This window comes from Malaya genurostris, chromosome 2, assembly GCF_030247185.1.
Source record: "Malaya genurostris strain Urasoe2022 chromosome 2, Malgen_1.1, whole genome shotgun sequence".
Classification (NCBI taxonomy): domain Eukaryota; kingdom Metazoa; phylum Arthropoda; class Insecta; order Diptera; family Culicidae; genus Malaya; species Malaya genurostris.
In genome coordinates, this window is record NC_080571.1 from 299,783,545 (window position 1) to 299,796,477 (window position 12,933).

A 12,933-nucleotide genomic window follows, 5' to 3' on the forward strand; every position below is an offset into this window, starting at 1 on the left:
CCATCTCTTTATAGAGCTGAATATAAACAACATTGTTGGTCTTATTGCATTGAAGTAGATGTACACGTTAAATGTCAAGATGCATTTGCTCCTTAAACAAACCTTCAAGTTCTCGTATCGAAGGTCGAATTTTGCACTGTCTGAAGTCAACAATAATTGTATTCTTTCGTACCGGCGGTAGCTTTTGTTAGTTTGGTTCACTCATTTTCGAGGTCTATTGTTCACTACACAATACTGTACTTGGTTTCTTCTGTCCCCAACGTAAGCGGTTTTGTTTTATCGACTGACTTGGATGAGATGTAAACCCGAACTGATCATCATCACTTGTGAAAAAGTGCTCAAAAAATTGAAAATTTTCCACTTATCGCGCTGTGATTACAGAATCGGAAAGTGGAACCGGACCGAATTTGGAAGTTTTTTAAAGAATTATAAGATCATTTGTATCTTAATTTGTGGAAATTGGTTGGCCATTCACACGATTTTTTTTCCAGGTGTGTAACCTTCCGATATGAGAAAGTACACACCCACAGCAAAAAAAATAAAATTTACAAGTGGCGCAAATCAGCATATGACATAATTCTTTAAGAGCTTAATTCGTAGAATTATTGAATTTTACAAAAACGATTTAAATATACTTACGTCAAATATACCCAACCATTCAAGCAGACGTGTAAACTGACATGTTTTAGCACTTAAAACTATATCAAAATGCATTAAACTTGTGTACGACCAAATGTAAAATGTGTAAATGCTCGAATACGTCGGTCTCGGAAGACGTAAATATGCACGAAAATTAGGTGTGTAGTATTAGGGTCGAATTGAGTATTCACAGAACAATACTGTAAAGTACAGTACGAATACGACCGTAAGTTATATGAATTATTTATCTTGTACTGAAATCATCTATCTCATATTATATCTTCTTAAGGCGAATACCTTTCGCAATTGAATCTAGAATATCTGTATTGTGCTTCGTATTTTCGCACAAAAAGCGCCAGAAATAACACAGCAAAACAGCATTAGCAGGAAGAAGGCACCGAACCCAGCCTAATCCTCTATTCTTTCCGCTGTCATCAGATGCCTAGAGTGACTAGAGAGCGTAGTCAACCCGCTTGGCAGTCGGCCAGCCACCGCTCCCGGAGAGGGTAGAAAAAATACACCGAAGCGTGGCACGATTGACTGGAATCCTTTTTCACGAGTCGCGAAGCGGGCGGCGCCATTCTCCACTCAACGAACACGCAAGGCGACTTCACTACCTGCTCTAACCGGCAACCGTCGCCCCGAGATCCCGGTGCCCTCGAAGCGAAAGAGTAATGGTTATTTATTTATCTTGCATTTAATTTTAGTTTAAAAATGTTATAAATCACGAAGCCCAGGTTCGGAAAGCGTGCAAAAATGGGTTGCGACCAAAAGTTGAGCGGACGTACTGGAATTGGAGTAGGAAAACGCAAACCGGTGGTGAATGGGAAAATAATTCATCTTAATATACTTTGCCCGGGTATACCCGGAAACTGCGATGGAATTCGGGCCGAGAGTTTACTTTCAAGCTCTGCCGGAATTTTCTCTTCCTTCGAGTTCCTTCGAAGAGTGGAATTGAACTCAATGTTTATTTGTTTCGTGGATTATGTTTCTCCGGGAAACGGACTGTTTTTCTCCGGGAATGCTGCTTTAACACAATTAATTTAAGATTAGCTATTCCGTATTCGTGTAACTAATACGAATTCTAATTCAAGCAAATTGAGCCAATAAAAATAATTTGTTTACTGTAATGTCCCTTAATGTAGAGTGTCCCTCTGCCGATATTTTCTTTCGCACCAATTGGAAATTTTTTGTAGCCTCAAGTACCCAATGCCATCGAAGTCAATCATTCGGGATCAACCTCGACGCAACAAGATCCGTTAATTTTCTAACCGTTTAAAAGTTATTCAAATCTCAATTTATCAACCAAATTGACCCGATTAATCTTATCTTACTAGAAGAGGTAAGCACAGGGCGTCGATCGACCAAAAGGAGTGCGACAGGAAGAAGCGTCTTCACCGGTTATGCTCGATAGACGATGTTTATACCGAGAGGTGGCACCAGTTGAGCATGGCATCACGCAATGACTAATAGCACTGGTACGGGACAGCATTCCAGGACCGTTTGCCAGCTAGAAACATTGTGCCATTCTTCATACCTTTTGTTCGAGTAAATTGTGCGTACACAATTTATCTTTCCTGGTAAACCCCCTCGTCGCCCCTGTTTGTGCACGGAACAGGATGATGTAGTCTATTCACCCAAAGTCACATGTTCAACTAGGAAAATGCACGTCTGATTGTTGACCGTATAAAATGAGAAACCGCAATGTTGTTGCTACTGTTGTGCCTTCGGTGGTAGGGAGAGCGTAGTATGACAGGATGGCAATCATTCCAACGCCTTTGCACTTGTACCGGGGAGTCAGGCTGTAAATATTCTTTCCTGCAGTATCTAAGACGAATGAAAACGAGAAATGGGAATGAGGTCAAAGGTTCTATGCCGAGCACAATTGTATGAAAGCTCCCTGCAGAGCAGAATTTCATCAGACTTTCGCATCTGAAGACAAATATGTTAATCGGTGTGTAATGAACGTTTGTTATTCAATCGAACGTCGAACAGTGATTTTATTAACAAGTCTTGAATGTGCGTCAAATGTCTGGTCAACGAATATCCATGATTTACCCGTTTGAGTAAGTCATGTATGATCAAAGTGAATTTCATTCTAGAACAAATTATTCTGTATTTTGAAACTTATTCAAATTAATTATGGTTAGGGGGGAGGGGGGTGTAAATTTTTCGTGGAAAAATATTGAGAAATAAGTCGGTGAAGAAGTATTTTCGAGGAGGCGTTTAAAAAATCATGATTTGTGGCATCCGCTTGTATCTCAGCGCAAAATTATCAGAAGTCAAAATATCCAAATAAAATAGTTATAGTTAGTAGCCGATATTGCCTATGTGTGACGAAGAGGAAGCGAAATTTCTCCCCTCGCACTGACGACTTCAACTCTTTTACATATTTACACCATTGTTGTATAAAGTGTGCATGCATCATGAGTGCGCGTGTTTATTTTCTTTTGCCTCTAGCAGTGAATCGCATCAAAGTGCTAGAGCAGAGCTCTCGAATTATCTGAGGTAAACGCAAATATTTTCACAAAGGTGTACACGCCGTTGAGCAATCTGGTTTATTGTTTCTTGTATAGGAAGCGTGGGGCACACACAATCAGAAAAAAACACAATTTATCGTTGAATTTTCGTTTTTTCTTGCAAGATTTTAATAGCAAGACCAGGTCTACTCTCTATTAATTGAAGTTCACAGAAGTGTTCGCACACCATCATGCGCCAGTGATCACTTGGGTGCAGTGCAGTAAAACTTCATTCAATTCAATTGAAACCGAATGTGAAACACACTGACGATCTCTCTACTGCACACTCTGACACACACAACGTTCGCTGACGTCCCGAACGGGTGAAATTGCTCACTATCAACAGCGAAGACTATGTAGCAGCTAGACTACTTGGCACTTGAAACTGAACAAGCAAAACTTCAAATGACCAGGTACGATTATTCAACTGACGATGAATTCTGAGAGCTTCACTTAAAAAAGGGTAGCAAAAGTCAATTGAATTTGTATCGATATGGGGACGGTCAGTGACCATAAATTTCATTTTCATCTGATGTTTTTCGATTGGAACTGAAATTTTACCGCACTGCTTGAGTGTATTAAGCCGAGAGCACGCGAGAGCGATTCATGCGAAGAGAAAGTGGTTCTCTCGCACCAGCTTCTCTCAACACAAGCACACACTCAGAGTCTGTCTAATGGACGCTGAGAATAAGTGCGCTTTCCTTTTTGTGTGGAACTTACCGAATACATCCGCTGTGTAGAAATGAAACTTACACACTGGTGTATCATTCTAGTGGAAAGCCATCACTGGTTAGTAGATGTTTTTCTAGACCCATACGTTTTATTTGATATATTTTTCATGTTTTAGAATTTTTGATGGCTGTTTATAGTCAAAACTGCGGTTTTCCACAAAAAATTCTGCCATTTTGTAGCTGTCTAAATTCCACAAAATTACAAATAATGAAAAGGAAAACGTTGGAGTTAGGTATTTCATATGTACAAAAAGTGTGTAAAATTTGAAGATAATTGGTGAATAAGTCTTTAAAGGGCGAAGTACACGGAAATTTTCAAACGCACTTTCGAGAGAAACGCGTTTAAAGTGTATTGTCTATAAAACCGAAGAAACCGTTCTCGTTTTCTTTTAGAACGCGTAGGGTCTATAGTCAATATACACTGAAGTCTTTTTTTATGCGAATTTACGTACCGCATAAAAAAACCGCATGAAAAAACCGCATAACTCTGAAAATTCGCATAAAAAGTCGCGTAAAAAAACCGCATAAAAAAAGACCTCAGTGTATTTCCAAAAGGCTTTTCGTCTGTTTTGCGGTTTAATTCGAACGGCGGGGTGACATAACAGTTCATCATATATTATTGAGTCTAAGATTAAACGACATGTTTCGAGCATTCGGACTTGGATTTTCACAAACTGAGGCTCAATTTAAAAATGTCGTACGGTCTCATAGGTTGCTGTTGACTTTCATTCATATCCGATTACCGGCTCCGGAGTTACAAGGTGAAATGCGTTGAAAATTGTCGACATATAACACGGAAAACAGTTCCCAGTTCCGAAAGTACCGGAAAAAGTTGTCCAAAACTCCAAAACGGAACTCACTGGACTTTCTCAAACTAAGACTTTAATGAAAAGTTTCATCGTCCCATATGCTGCTATTGAATGTTCTCCGGATCCGATTTCCGGTTCCGGAACTAGAGAGTAAAGTGAGCACAAAATTTCAAACCATCGCCAAGAGCGAAAACCCTAAAAATGGAAAAATTCTTTTATTTTTTAATCATAACTGTTTATAAATTGAAAAAGTTATGTGAGTTTGTTCGCAAATAAACTTTCTAGATTTGATTGAGATTTCAAATACTTTTTTAAATCTTCACGTGATGTTAATGAAAGTACGAGTAATGGAATATAGGCATCATTACATCACAAGGCATAAAAAGCATTGTGTAACCATTGAAAAAATATTGTCAAAATTCATCCCTTCAATCGATCATATCCAAACTGTTTCCAAAGCGCCTTCTTCATGGTGGCCCAGTACTTCTCAATTGTCCATAGTTCCGGTGTGTTCGGGGAACTGGAGTGCTTCAGCACTAAGTTGACCTTTTGAGCCTTGTACCACTCCAAAACATCTTTCGAGTTGTGGCAGGAGACTAAATCCGCCAAAAAAACGTAGGACCGTTTTGTGACACATATTAGAAGTTGAAGAAGATGCTTTTGAAGGTACTTAAATATGTATATCATCTCGGACTTTATGGCCGTAAACATATAGCAGTCAGTTAAGGGATTTGGAACTTCAAGGGTTGATAAAAGTGCACATGAATAGTTCCATTTGTCTTTTTGCCTTACGTTTTGATGTGGAACACATCCCTATTTTCTATATAGGGATGCATTTTCTATATAGGGATGCAGAAACTTAAGGAAAAATACACGTAGAAATATGGTCGGGTTTTAAACACTTCAAGCTCAGTCTATTTTGTATCAATTATTAATATTATTTCATCATTCGATTGGAAATATGTCTAAGTTTTGATTTGAATGTATCAAGCCACGTACTCCCAATTATAAATAATTGAAATTTTTATTAGTAGCGACCAGTGTCCTATTTTGTCTGCTGAAAATCCCCGACATATCGGAATTCCCTGCCATAGACGACGGTTTTGAAGGAGTAAGCGATATATCAAAGGGAAGGCATCGCTCTGATTGGTCAAAAGAAGCAAAATTATAGCTAACGTTTCAATCCTACGCGTAGCATGCTAGAGGTAAACTATTTGAAACTTTAATTGGTATGCTCTAATCTTGTGTCATGCAAGCTCGGATGAAATTCCATGTAATGTCGTTTCGCCTGAAAAATTCACATCTACCCCAGGGTAAATTTTGAGTGATTAAGACTAATTTCTAATTTATATAAGATGAACTCGATTGATAATGAGAAAAAGTTTATCGCTTCAACCGAAATCGCAGAATGGCAGAGGAACTTAACGCTATAAAAATATAACTGCTTGCATACAAAACTTAAACACAAGCTTGGCGAAGAGAAGCTTTAATATCAAAATCGTATCGCAAGCATGTACAAAAATATAATTGCATACATTTGGGATATTGGTGTAATTTCGTCGGCCATAAAACAATTTTCGGTTTTGGTTTCTAATCAAGATCAATCTAGACAGACTCTCCTGCAATTGGGGATTCAAAAGTGTGAGGATTGATTGAGCTGTTTGATTGTAGTTCATTAGAAATTTTGGTTGCCTTGTTCCACTCACTTGGGGCTGATCCTTGTAGTTTTTTTTATTCGCGATCGATTATAAAGTTCAACTGTTTTTCATTAAATATGTTTTTCAAATATATTCCTTTGAAGCCTGAGGGTTGTGGTAAATTGAAAATCCCTGACCAAACTAGTAAAATACATAAGCACAGAAGGAACTATGATAAATATTTTGAAGTATGCTAGAAAGTAACTAATAAATCATTTTTAAACACGTTATGTGCTTCGGTTAGATATTCTTCAAAAATGTAAAAAACTACAATATTTGGGTTAAAAAAAAAACAATCAACCACCCGTTCCCATGGAAGCTCTTTCAGAAGGAAACGAATGATGCTTTGTTCTAGTAGTTTTGCACCATGCTTCCTTCAAATGAAATTTTGATGGAGACGCATCGCTAATTGTAATTTTTTAGAAAAATTCGCTTACACAAAAAATAATATCCAAAAATTAATTATTTTTACCTTTTTTAATATATATACATAAATAGGTACAGAATTCGCTCAAACTTCAGACAAATTTTCCGATTCAACTCGACAAACTGAACAAATGTCCGTGTGTGTATGTGTGTGTGTCTGTATGTGTGTTGTCAACAAAGAGGTCGAGATCTCAGAGATGGTTCGACCGAATTTGATCAAACTAGTCGCAAATGAAAGATCTCCCCGTCTTCCAGAACGCTATTGAATGGTTTTAAGATCGGATGTTTACTTTTTGAGTAAGTTGTTTGTCAAAATTTTTAGTTTTTTGTTGTTTGTCAAAATTTTTAGTTTTTTGACAGTATCAGTCACACGTAACCTTGAAAACAGAATATATTTTCAGACTTAGATTTCGCACGGTAATACCTAACCAACAAGCCATAGATTGTTAAAATCCGTCTATTTTCAACGGAGATATCGACATTTTTGTATAAGCGACTTTTCCCCCTATTCCAGCAGTAGGAGTTTTGAGCGCTGTATGACAAAGCAATGTTTGGGAGCAACGTGAAACATGATTTTTTATACTGTTACATACAATTGTTTCTAAGTACCAAAAAGACTATGTACAGTATTCTTTTTCATGACAATTTGCTTCGGAATGATTTCAGCACGGTTCGTTTTTGGCAATATAATCGTTCGAATATGGCATATGTAAACCAGATGATATCAGCATTTTCGAGTTGAAAGTAACTCCATAATTATATCGATTTAAACTACTTACAGCAAAAAATGCTGGAAGAACATAACTTTCATATACCATACGACTCAGTTCGTCGAGATCAGCAAATGCGTGTGTGACAAATAATTTCACTCAATTTTCTCGGAGATGGATAAACCGATTTCTGCAAACTCAGAATAATATGAAAAGTAGTATACTTCCAAACAAGGTTTCTGAATTACGTTTGGATCCGACTTCTGGTCGCGGAACCACAGGATGATATGTGAAACTTCCGGATCCGGAAATATAGGGTAAAGTGTGGTGAAAATTGTATACCATCACTGAAAAGGGCGAAAAGTTGTCTGAGTCGGTCTCAAATCTTCTCCAATTGATAGTTTATATCAATAGACGGTCAAACAAACCGATTTTGGTTATTCTTTTAAGAATCGAAGAAAATTATTTTGAAGAATACCACAGTATTATATATTGATTGATATGAGAAAGGCATCATTACACCACTAGGTGGATTAAAACAGGTTTTTTGTATCTTACTTTCAAGGGGCACGCTAGCAGTTTTGAATCATTAATTTTTTCATACATCCTCCTAACTTCTTTCTCCTTTATTAAAAAAGCAAATAAATGTTTTTTATTCATTTAGGGGTTAGCCAAATTTTGTGCTAGGGCACATAACCGTTTTTATTATTTTTTACGTTTCGTCTTTGACTCATCAGTGCAGAGCAGTTCAAATTGAACTGCTTAGTGCTAAACTCGGCAGTTCAATTTGAACCGCTAAGCGACGTAAAGTTTCTGCTACTTACAGAACACTTTTTGTTTTGCAACGGAGTGCAATGTCTTTTCTGACGTGCCGAACGAAAACGTGTTTTCGACTATTTCTGGCCGATGCAGATTTGGTCATTTAGGGGTTCGCCAAATTTTGTGCTAGGGCACATAACCGTTTTTATTATTTTTTACTTTTCGTCTTTGACTCATCAGTGCAGAGCAGTTTTTTTATTGCTTGAAACAGATTCCAAAAAAAGCACTTCAAAATTTTGAAAGGTATGTTTTCATCATTCCAATTTTCGTTCCATCCTGGATTATTAAGTAAAAACGTGATTAATCCACCTAGCAGAGATATGATACCTTTTTTTATCAATCCGCATGTGTTTTTTGCATGGATATTCTTAGGTGTTTTAGTTCTTATGACATTATTTTAATTATCGTCATTTTAAATTGTATGAAATTAAAATTATGCAATTCATTTTTCTCGTAGATGACTGAACCGATCTAAGATTCAAATGAAATCTAAGAATCATCTATGATTCAAATGAGAAGCCTTAAAATCCTATAAAACATCTTTCTTTTTAGTCAGATCCGACTTCTGGTTTAGGAGATACAGGGTGATTAGTATAAAAATGTCCATTTCACATAAATTAATCAGGTTTATCGGGTTTGCTGATTTGGATAGTCGATTACGAAATAAATTTATTTCAGTTTAGGCGGTATTCGTTTTTGGATTCGGAATGTACCCCAAATATTAACTCGCACTACAATTTCTAAAAGATGTCTACACACTCCTCAGGTGAATTTAACTGATTTCGGCTACACCGATATTAGAATTTCGGTTCCAGTATCGAATCGTTTCTCAAAGCTCAATCATTTTCTCAAAAAGGCCAAATCGAACTTCAAAAACAAAAATTCAAATTTAAGGACTTATGGTTCCATATAAAATTGGTAAATTTCATCAAATTCTGGAATTACAGGATAATGAGTTTTTAAAATTCATACCGATATAGAAGATGTAAATTGTTTGGCGTATTAATTTATGGCCATACGAATCATTTTGGGTTATGCTAGTTCCTGAATACCGGCTATGGAAGTACCATAAATAATGACGAAAAACTCTAAAGTGGAACTTAATTCGACATCTCATGGAATGTTCAATCGATTGTCACACGTTAAGATTGAAATTCGATACGATTTGCAGACGTTTTAAATGACGATAATTAAAATAATGTCATGGGAACTAAAACACCTAAGAATATCCATGCAAAAAACACATGCGGATTGATAAAAAAAGGTATCATATCACTGCTAGGTGGATTAATCACGTTTTTACTTAATAATCCAGAATGGAACGAAAATTGGAATGATGAAAACATACCTTTCAAAATTTTGAAGTGCTTTTTATGAAATCTGTTTCAAGCAATAAAAACGTGCTTAATCCACCTACCAGTGAGATGATACCTTTTTTTATCAATCCGCATGTGTTTTTTTCATGAATATTCTTCGGTTTTCATGACATTATTTTAATGACCGTCGTTTTAAGCTGCAATTTGACATTTTAATCACTCATTACTCTATCTAAAATGGTTACAATCGATTAAACTTTTCATGATATGTCGAAGTGAGTTCCACTTTAGAATTTACGGTAATTTAAGGTACTTCCAGAGCCGGTATTCAGGAACCAGCATAAACCAAACCGATTCGTATGGCCATATGACGAATAAATTGCAATAGTTTTGAGTCCAACTTTCAAGCTTTTCGGGATTATCATCTTCTATATCGGTTTGAATTTTAAAAATTCATCCTCCTGTAATTCCAGAATCGGAAGTCAGCATTGAATAAAATTAATTTTGTGTGGGACTATAAGTTTATTTTAATTTGAATTTTTTTCTGAAATTCGATTTGGCTTTATTTGAGAAAACGATTGAGCTTTGAGAAACGATTCGATACTGGAGCCGGAATTCGAAAATCGGTTTAGCCGAAGTCAGACAAATTCACCTGATTAGTTTACATTTGTTTCAATATGTTTAAAAATCAGTATAGACATCTTTGAGAAATCGTAGTACGAGTTAAATTGTTGGGTGCCTTCCGAATCGAAAACTGAATACCACTAAAACTGAAATAAGTTTATTTGGTTGTCGACTATTCAAATCAGCAAATCTTAGATGATTCTTAGATATCATTTGAATCTTAGATCGGTTCAGCCACCTACGAGGAAAATAAGTTACACAATTTTAATTTCGTTTCACATATCATCCTGTAGTTCCGGAACCAGAAGTCGGATCCAAACATAATTTAGGAACCTTGTTTAGGAGCATACGAATTTTCATATGAATCTGAGTTTGTAGAAAACGGTTGAGTCATCTTCGAAAATAAGGTAAAAAATTGAGTGAAATTATTTGTCACATACGCATTTGCTGATCTCGACGAACTGATTCAAATGGTATATGGGTGTTTTGTTCTTCAGCATTTATTGCTTTAAGCAGTTTAAATCAATATAATTATGAAATTGTTCAGAATTCGGAAGTACTGCCATCTTTCCAATATGTCATATTCGAACGATTATGTTGCCAAAAACGAACCGTGCTAAAATTGGTCCGAGGCAAAATGTCATGAAAAATAATGCTGTTCACAGTCTTTTTGGTACTTAGGAACTATTGTATGTAACAGTATAAAAAATCGTGTTTTACGTTGCTCCCAAGCCTTTCTTTGCCATACAGCGCTCAGAACTTCTACTGCTGGAATATGGGGGAAAAATCGCTTACACAAAAAATTCGATATCTCCGTTAAAAATGGACGGATTTTAACAATCTATGGCTTGTTGGATAGCTATTATCGTGCGGAATCTGAGTCTGAAAACATATTCTGTTTTCAAGGTCAATTGTGACAGATACTGTCAAAAAACTGAAAATTTTGACATAAAACTTCGAATAACTCAAAAAGTAAACATCCGATCTCAAAACCATTCAATAGCGTTCTGGGTGACGGGGAGACCTTTCATTTGCGACTAGTTTGATCAAAATCGGTCCAGCCATCTCTGAGATCTCGACCTCTTAGTTGACAACACACACACACACACACAGACATTTGCTCAGTTCGTCGAGCAGAATCGATTGGTATATGACATTCGGCCCTCCGGGCCTCGGAAAATTTTTCGAAAGTTTGAGCGAATTCTATACCTATTTTTTATATATATAAAAAAAGGTAAAAAAACATTTATTTGCTTTTTTAATAAAGGAGAAAGAAGTTAGGAGGATGTATGAAAAAATTATTAATTTAAAACTGCTTGCGTGCCCCTTGAAAATAAGATACAAAAAACCTGTTTTAATCCACCTAGTGGTGTAATGATGCCTTTCTCATATCAATCATACTATCATATACACTGAAGTCTTTTTTTATGCGAATTTACGTACCGCATAAAAAAAAACCGAATAACTCTGAAAATTCGCATAAAAAAAACCGCATAACTTTGAAACTTCGCATAAAAAAAGACCACAGAAGGGTAAACCGCATAACTCTGAAAATTCACATAAAAAAAAACCGCATAACTCTGAAACTTCGCATAAAAAAAAACCGCATAACTCTGAAAATTCGCATAAAAAAAGTCGCGTAAAAAAAAACCGCATAAAAAAAACCGCATAATTCTGAAACTTCGCATAAAAAAGACCACAGAAGGGTAAACCGCATAACTCTGAAAATTCGCATAAAAAAACCGCATAACTCTGAAACTTCGCATAAAAAAAACCGCATAACTCTGAAAATTTGCATAAAAAAAGTCGCGTAAAAAAAACGCATAAAAAAACCGCATAACTCTGAAACTTCGCATAAAAAAAGACCACAGAAGGGTAAACCGCATAACTCTGAAAATTCGCATAAAAAAAACCGCATAACTCTGAAACTTCGCATAAAAAAACTCGCATAAAAAAGTCGCGTAAAAAAAACCGCATAAAAAAAGATCGCATAAAAAAAGACCTCAGTGTATAATACTGTGGTATTCTTCAAAATAATTTTCTTCGATTCTTAAAAGAATAACCAAAATCGGTTTGTTTGACCGTCTATTGATATAAACTATCAATTGGAGAAGATTTGAGACCGACTCAGACAACTTTTCACGGGTTTTCGCCCTTTTCAGTGATGGTATACAATTTTTACCACACTTTACCCTATATTTCCGGATCCGGAAGTCGGATCCGGATGAAATTCAGGAGTTACGTATGGGACAACAAGACCTTTAACACGAATTTAAGTTTGTGAAAATAGGATGCGCCATCTATGAGAAAAGTTAGAACACATATTTTATTTTTTTTGCAAATTTTACCCCATAACTCCGAAACCGAAAGTCGGATCCATATAATATTCAGGAATTTTGTATGGGACTCTCAGACCTTTCGTTTGAATCTAAGTTTGTGAAAATCAGTTCAGCCTTCTCTGAGAAAAGTTAGTGCACTTATTTTCACAATTTTTTGCACATTTTGCCCCATACTTCCGGAACCGGAAGTCGGATCCAGATAATATTCAGGAATATTGTGTCGGACCACAAGACCTTTCATTTGAATCTAAGTTAGTGAAAATCGGTTCAGCCATCACCGAGAAAAGTTCGTGCAAAAAAACGT